This window comes from Callithrix jacchus, chromosome 17 (genome assembly GCF_049354715.1).
Source record: "Callithrix jacchus isolate 240 chromosome 17, calJac240_pri, whole genome shotgun sequence".
In the NCBI taxonomy this organism is placed as follows: domain Eukaryota; kingdom Metazoa; phylum Chordata; class Mammalia; order Primates; family Cebidae; genus Callithrix; species Callithrix jacchus.
This window is the reverse complement of record NC_133518.1, coordinates 772,501-780,538: the sequence shown is the minus strand read 5'-3', so window position 1 is coordinate 780,538 and position 8,038 is coordinate 772,501. Positions and strand designations below refer to the sequence as shown.

At 59.1% G+C, this 8,038-nt stretch overlaps 1 long non-coding RNA gene and 1 pseudogene across 2 annotated transcripts in view; one reads left to right on the top strand and one right to left on the bottom strand.

The window, feature by feature from the left end:
* Positions 1-260: 260 nt before the first annotated feature.
* LOC144579860 (uncharacterized) overlaps positions 261-8,038 on the top strand; it is a 21,677-nt gene continuing 13,899 nt past the window's right edge. Inside the window, exon 1 of the long non-coding RNA XR_013528319.1 lies at positions 261-772. This is a non-coding gene — a long non-coding RNA (uncharacterized LOC144579860). The remainder of the gene's footprint in view (positions 773-8,038) is intronic.
* LOC144579858 (ATP synthase peripheral stalk subunit d, mitochondrial pseudogene) lies at positions 2,472-3,070 on the bottom strand (annotated as a pseudogene). Its single transcript, XR_013528316.1, has one exon. The product of XR_013528316.1 is annotated as an ATP synthase peripheral stalk subunit d, mitochondrial pseudogene (transcript).

The window sequence follows — 8,038 nt, the reverse complement described above, 5'->3', positions numbered from 1 at the left end:
GACGGGGATGGTTCGGAACTCCTGACCCCGGGTGACCCGCCCGCCTCTGCCTCTGACTACCGGAGTGCTGGGGTGAGGGGCGTGGGCCGCCGGGCCTCGGCCTGCTTTTTCTTTTGTTACTAGAGAAGAAAATGGCGTGGGCCCTCTCGCTATCACGGTATACACTCTGCTATTCTGTGGGATACGCCGTGCGTGTGAGTGCGTGCGTGGGTACGTCCGTGCGTGCGTGCGTACGTACGTACCTACGCACGTACGTAGGTGCGTGTGTTTCTGCGCGTATTGCCGAGTCACGGTGCTTCCTTCCCCCTCAGGGTCTCCGCTCCATTAGTTGTGGGGGAAATGCCTGGGAGGGTGCCGGGCTGACACTTGCATATGTTGTCATCGGGCGTCACCTAGCGGTCACCGGTTCTCCGAAGTCTAGGCGGCGTGACGGGACGCTCTGGCCGCCCGCCCACCGTCAGGAGAGATTGTGGCTTCTCTCTGCCACCCGCCCCCCACCTCCCCCCACTTAGAGGCCCGCCCTCCCTTAGTCCATTCGTCCCCCACCCCCACCCCCACCCCCACCCCCGACTCCCTCGTTGCCCAGACGACCCCTGGAGACCCTGGCCGGGCCCGATTGTTCTTCTCTTTGATCCGTTGTTTCCCTTTCTTTCTTGGTGTCTTTCTTAACCCATATGGACCCTTCTGCCTGGGTTTTGTGGATGACAGCTCCACTTTAGGCCTTGTCGTTAGTGGGGACTTTCCCGATTCTCCCCAGATGTAGCGAAAGCAGGTAGATGTCCAGAGTGTGCTCGTAAATGGCGTTTCCCAGAAATCATCGAATGAGTGTGGAGGAAGAAACATGCGGTGCCCCCCTTTCGAGGCAGCGATGCCAGCAATCATGAATTAGGTGTCATTGCTGGAGTCGGCTTGTTTCCTGAGTTGCCCTCCGTGCCCACCCCCACCCCAGTCTTGAATACATTTTAGAATAACCTACTGTGCCTCCGTCCCTTCCCCTTCCTCTTTGTGTCCCCTCCTGCGCCCCTTGGTTTCTCTCCTTCCACTCAGGCATATCCCCCCTTCTTTCTTTCTTTCTCTTTCTCTCTCTCTCTCTCTCTCTCTCTCTCCCCCCCTCCCCACCCGCCACCCCTCCCTCCCTCCCTCCCTCCCTCCCTCCCTAGGTAAACTCACTCAACCACCCTGGCCCAGGCCCTCATAGTCATTTTTCTTCTTTTTTTTGGAAACAGAGTCTCACTCTGTCACCCAGGCTGGAGTTCGAGGGCACGATCTCGGCTCGCGGCGGCCTCTGCCTCCCGGGTTAAGGCGATTCTCCTGCCTCAGCCTCCTGAGTGGCTGGGGGTTACAGGCATGCACCGCCACGCCCGGAGAAGTTCTTTCTTTCTTTCTTTCTTTCTTTCTTTCTTTCTTTCTTTGATTAAAATTAAAGAAGTTTATTTGTATTGTTAGCAGAGACGGGGTTTCACCATGTTGGCCAGCCTGTTGTTGGACTCCTGACCTCAGGTGGCCCACCCGCCTCAGCCTCCCCAGAGTGCTGGGATGACAGGCCTGAGCCACCGCGCCCGGCTCATTGTCACTTTTAACGGTTACCTTACGTGTGGCATTTTTATTTTCCTGGCCAACATATTCCTAAGGTGGAAGGTGTCTCGCAGCCCCTCCCCGGGCCTTACTATGCCGGTAGAGGATTTTTCGAAAAGAAATCTGTCTGTGCTTTCTCCTTTAGTTTCTCTCTCCCTAATTGCCTTCTCCAGTTCTTTCTTTCTTGTTTGTTTCTTTTGTCGTTTTCTGTGTTTCGTTCGTTGTTCCTGTGTTTCTTTCGTTGTTTCTGTGTTTCTTGTGTGGTATTTTTTTTTTTTTTTTTTTTTTTGAGATGGAGTTTCCCTTTTGTTACCCAGGCTGGAGTGCAATGGCGCGATCTCGGCTCACCGCAACCTCCACCTCCTGGGTTCAGGCAATTCTCCTGCCTCAGCCTCCTGAGTAGCTGGGATGACAGGCACGCACCAGCATGCCCAGCTAATTTTTTGTATCTTTAGTAGAAATGGGGTTTCACCATGTTGACCTGGATGGTCTCTATCTCTTGACCCCGTGATCCACCCACCTTGGCCTCCCAAAGAGCTGGGATTACAGGCTTGAGCCACCGCGACCGGCTCCTTCCTTCCTTCCTTTCTCTCTCTCTCTCTCTCTCTCTCTCTCTCTTTCTTTCTTTCTTTCTTCTTTCTTTCTTTTTTCCTTTTTTCTTTATTTTGAGACAAGAGTCTCACTCTGTCACCCAGGCTGGAGTGCGATGGCGCGATCTCAGCTCACGGTGACCTCCACCTCCGGGGTTCAAGCGATTCTCCTGCCTCTGCCTCCTGAGTGGCTGGGGTTACAGGCATGTGCCACCACGTCCGGAGAATTTGTTTTTCTTTTCCTTTTTTATTTTTAACATTAAAATTAAAGAGGTTCTTTTTTTTTTTTTTTTTTTTAATAATTACTTTTATTTTTAATGTCCAGAATGTGTAATATAAGGGCCAGAGCCTCCTCCTGGACTCAATTTTATAAATTCTCAATTGGTTGGTGAGGCCAATAGGGATACTTTTGCTTGTCCAATTTGGTTTCTGGGAAAGCTTCGTTCAAGTCCTCAATGGTCATCTGTTCAAATGGAATTAAGTTCTTATACTTCTCCATCTTTTTCTCATATTCTACAACCCTGGCCTTTGAGAGAGACACCCACTCAGCACAAGACTTCACATCTTCTTTTTCTTCAGCATCCACCAGGGCAGTATATGGATCCTCTGGTATAGGAACCTTCAGGGCATTAAACTTCTTCTCAAAGTCATCCACCAAGCCTGCTTTGGCCTCATTGGCCTTGTAGTAAGCCCAGTCAATAGATGGTGGATTCTCAGGTAAAGCAGCCAACCTGGAGGTTAGGATCTCATTCCAGGATTTCAGGGAATTAGCAATGGCCTTTTGGTTTTGGGGTATGATCTCCCAAAAAGCTATCCAGTCAATGGTTTTTAGAGCAAGTTTTCGCCCAGCCATCTTGGAATCCTTCACCGACCCCAGCTGCCTATCGTCCACAGCAGCAAGTAACGGAAGTGGGTCCCTTTTTTTTTTTTTTTGGTATTTTTAGCAGAGACGGGGTTTCACCATGTCGGTCAGCCTGTTGTTGGACTCCTGACCTCAGGTAGCCCACCCGACTCAGCCCCCCAGAATGCTGGGATGACAGGCGTGAGCCACCGCACCCGGCTCATAGTCACGTTTAACGGTGACGTTACACGTGGTATTTATATTTTCCTGGCCAACCGTATTCGTAAGGTGGAAGGTGGGTCGCAGCCCCTCCCTGGGCCTTACTATGCTGTTAGAGGATCTTTCGAAAGGAAATCTGTCTATCCTTTCTCCTTTGTTTCTCTCTTCCTAATTGCCTTTTCCAGTTCTTTCTTTCTTTCTTTCTTTCTTTCTTTCTTTCTTTCTTTCTTTCTTTCTTTCTTTCTTTCTTGTTTGTTTCTTTTGTCGTTTCTGGGTTTCGTTCATTGTTCCTGTGTTTCTTTCGATGTTTCTGTGTTTCTTGTGTGGCCTTTCTTTTTCTTTTTTTATTTTTTATTTCTTTTTTCTTTTGAGACAGAGTCTCAGCCTGTCACCCAGGCTGGAGTGCGATGGCGCGATCTCGGCTCACGGTGACCTCCGGCCTCCATGGTTCAAGCGATTCTCCTGCCTCAGCCTCCTGAGTGGCTGGGATGGCGGGCGTGTGCCACCGCGCCCAGGTAATTTTTGTATTTTTAGTAGAGACGGGGTTTCAACGTTTTGGCCAGGCTGGTCTCGAACTGCTGACCCTGTGATCCGCCCGCCTCGGCCTCCCAAAGTGCTGGGATGACAGGCATGAGCCACCTTGCTTGGCCTCTCTCTCTCTCTCTCTCTCTCTCTCTCTCTCTCTCTCTCTCTCTCTCTTTTTCTCTGTCTGTCTGTCTGTCTTTCTCTGTTGCTCTTTCTTTCTGTCTCCCTGCCTTTCTTTCGAGATGGAGCCTAGCTCTGTCGCCAGGCCCGATTATGTTTAGCAAGAAATTTCATTTTGTCTATTTTCTTTCTTTCTTCTCTCTGCCTTCCTTCCTTTCTTTTCTTTTTCCCTTTTATTAGATTTTTACCTAAATGCAGGTGGGGGCTAATGCCGAAAATGGCATTAGCCTCTTCTTTCTGCCTTCCTTTCTTCTTGCTCTGTGTTTTTCTCTTTCTTTCCCTCCTCCCTCCCTCCCTCCCTCCCTCCCTCCCTTCTTTCCTTTTTTCTGTTCCTTTCCTTTTTTTCTCTCTTTCTTTGTCTTTTATACTTTTTTTGTCTCTTTCGCCCTTTTTTCCTTCACCTCTTTCCTCATTCTTTCTCTTCTTCATCTTTCTTCATTTTCCACCTGTCTTTCATCATCTATTTTCTCCAGATTTTAAAATTTCTGTTTTCTCCATGTCCTTCCTCCCCCCACCCTGCTTCCTTTCTTCCCTCTCTCCTTCCTCCATGTGTCTTTTTTCTATCCCCCCTCCCTCCCTCCCTCCCTCCCTCCCTCCCTCCCTCCCTCCCTCCCCCACACCCCAGGTTTGATTGTGAAAGTGTCCTCATTCTGTGTCTCTCTGTCACCTGAACGACTCGCGACCGAGTCCTGTGTGTTCTTTCTCCCTCCGAGATGCATGTCCAAACAGCCACACGTCGTGGGCTTGTCTTTGGAGCCTGTCTCGGTCTACGCAGAGACACGTTTGGAGGACGGTTTCTGTGGGGTTGGGGTGGAGGGGCTGTGTCTTCGGCCTCGGCCAGACTTTTCTCGACTCACGGTTTCGGTTTTGCCGTCCGCCGGCCGCCCTGCCATCTGGATCTCTCTCGGTGACAGGTTTGGGGACCTGGTCGTCGCCGGTTGTCGGGCTCCATCTGGCGGCCGCTTTTATATGGTTTTCTTGGCTTCTGGAGCTCCGGTGACAGCTGCCGAGGGAGGGGACCGTCCCCGCTGTGAGCTAGTCATTGCTCCGGAAAGCCTGCGGCCGTCAGCGGGGCTGTCCCTGTGGCGCCAGAGCTCTGGCGAGTCACTTGTGAGTCAGAGCTCGGGCGTGCAGGGCTGTATGGGGGCAGGCTGTCGCCGAGTTTCCAGGCCCGAGCGAGGTGTCGGGGCTGCCCGGGCTGGTCGACCAGTACGCCGTAGCTCCCGAGGCCCGACCCGCGACCCGCGGGGACCCTCCGGGCGTGGCGCGGGTGGCCGGGGACGCCACTCCACGGCCCTGTGGCGGGCCAGCGCGGGCCCTGGCCGCCAGAGGCACCCACCCACCCGCCGGATTTCCTTCCCGAGTCCCTGTGGGGAGTCGGTGGCCTTCCTGCGCCGTCCTCCCGGGGTGCCGCGCCTGGCCGCGGTCCCTCTGCTGTGACGCTTTACTTCCGAGTCCGCCTTCGTGGTCGGAGAGTGGTCCCTGAGCGCCTTCGGTCCCTCGTGTCGTGTGTCCCTCGCGTGTGAGGGGACGGCCGAAAGAGTCTGTTTCTGAAGGCACGGGCCGGCCCCTGCGTGGCACCGGTGGCCCGGAGGGCGTGCCCGGGAAGGGCTGCTCCCTGGTGTGTGTGTGTGTGTGTGTGTGTGTGTGTGTGTGTGTGTGTGTGTGTCTTTAGGTCGACCAGACAGCCCTGGGTGCTCCATGTCTGGCTGTGATGGTGGCCTTTTTGGGGACAGATGTCCGTGTCACGCATTTGTGAGTCGGCGGTGTGGCCGGTGACTAGACCCCCTGCCCCCTGGGCGGGGTGTATCTTTCACTCTGAGTTGTCGTTTTGTGCCACCGGGTTATTGCTGACACGCTGTCCTCTGGCGACCCGTCGCTGGAGAGGTCGGGCCTCTGGATGCGTGGGGGGTCTCTGGTCTACCGGTGACCCGGCTAGCCGGCCCTGCTCTGGGTTGAGCCGCCGGCTGGGGCCCGTGTGCCTTGCCTCCCGTGCATCCGTCTGAGTGTCCCGGCTCCCTGGTGCCGCCCTGGGCCCGGGTCTCTTCCGACTCACCTGGGTGTGGCGGGGAAAGGCCGGTGCGGGCGGGCGGGCTCCCGTCTGCCTGCGTGTGCGCTCCCTGCTGCGGGCACCTGGGGCGGTCGCGACGACCCCGTTCCGTTGGCTCCGTGCCGTGCGTGTCAGGCGTCCTCCTCTCCTCTGGGGTTGTCCGCCGTCCCTTCCCCGGAGCGGGGCTGGCCGGCCTCGGGCCCGTGGGCTCCGTGGCTTTGCTGAGGTTGACTCCTTCGCCCCGCTCTGGGTCTCTCCCGATCGATGTGGTGACGTCACGCTCTCCCGGGCCGCGACCGATCCGCGGTGGGCGAGGGACGGACATTCTCGGTGAATGGGACCGCTCTTCTCGTCCCGCCCGCGGGGGCCCCCTTGCCTCTCCTGCACCCTGCCTGTGGGGTCTGGATCGGGAGGTGTAGGGGGTACGGAATCCGGCCCGACCTCGCCGTGCTCCCCCGTTCTCCGCCTGGCGGGGGCCGGTGGGGTCCTCTGACGCGGCAGGCATCCCTCGCTCTCGCCTCCTGTGGTTGTTGCCTTGTCGGGGGCGGCCCCTCTCCGCGGCGGTGGGGGGCTCGTCCCGATGGCCCGTCGTGCTGCCCTCGCCGGGGTGGTGCGAGCGTTGGCTCCGCTTGGGCCTTTTGCGGTGCTCCTGGAGCGCTCCGGGTTGTCCCTCAGGTGCCCGAGGCCGAGCGGTGGTGTCGTTCCCGCCCCCGGGGCCCCCTCCTCCGGTTGCCGCCATGGGGTCTGCGTGTGGGTCCCGAGGAGAAGCGCTCAGCTCGTCGGAGGGTTGTCGTCGAGGCGATCGATCGAGGTTTTGTGCCCCTCGACGCGGGGTTGAGGGGGTGCCTCGGGTTCCGCTCCTCTCGCCGTAGACCTCATCCCTCCCTTCCCTGGGTGTCCCCGAGCGCCTCCGTGGGCGGCCCGGCGAGGGGCGACCGGTGGGTGGGGGAGTGTGACCCGCCCTCGGTGAGAAAGCCTTCTCTAGCGATCCCAGAGGTGTGCTTTGGGGGTACCGGACTCCCCCGGCCCGCCGCCTCTCTCTGCGTTGTGGTAGCGCTTCCGCGTGGCGATTGGATTCGCTCGTGTGTAGGCAGAGTTCCCTCTTCCTCCTCGGTGGCGGGGAGAAGTGGGGTCCGCCGGTCTCCGCGGTGGGGACCGAGCGCCGCTCGTCGCCTACTGTGGCCCGCGCCTCCCCCCTCTGAGTCGGGGGAGGGTCCCGCCGGGCCGGGCCCTGTGTCCTCGCCGTTGGGGAGGTCGTCGCTTGAAGGCTGGGTGCGTGTGGCGTCCCGTCTGGCGCGTGACCCCCTTCCGCTGCGAGCCGGCTCTCCGCCCGCTCCCGTGCCGTGCCGAGCCCTTGCCGGTGCCGGCGACCGCGCTGTGTGCGGGGCGACGGGTCGGGCCGCCTGGGCCCGGGAAAGCGTCCCCACGGTGGGGCGTGCCGGTCTCCCGGAGCGGGACCGGGTCGCGGATGGACGAGATCCTGGGTGTGTCGCCCTGGCGTCGGGCTTGTCGCTGTGGTCGCTCCGGGGCCCCCGGCGGTGGGGTCCGGGTCCCGTGAGGGGTCTCCGCGGTGGTGCCGAGGGCCGGCCGGTGTCCCGGGTGGGAGGGCTGCGGGACCGCCCTCGTGTCTGTGGCGGTGGGATCCCGTGGTCGTGTCTTCCCCGGTGGCCCGGCTGTGCCCGAGGTTCCCGCCCGGGTCCTCGGCGGGCTCCCGTGCCCCTGCCCTCGTGGGCCCCGGCCCTGCGTGTGCGCCCGCTCCCCGCCGCTGCCTGCCGATCCTTTCTCTCTGAGCGGCTCTCCGGCTGCGCCGGGGCGGCCCCGTCTGGGACCCGAGCCGGCTCCGCCTTGAGGGGCGTCGCCCCCGGCCACCATCGGCCGGTGTCCGCGTCCCCCCGGTGTGTGCCTCGGCTTCGCGCACCGGCGGCGGTCGGCCCCGCGTGGGCCCGGTGGGCGTCGGAGAGGTCGGGTCGGCCCGCCGCGTGTGTAGGGAAGACGGTTATGGGGCGCTGGCCGCGACTGCGGTGGCGGTGTGGGGGAGCCGCGGGCCCCCGAGAGGCG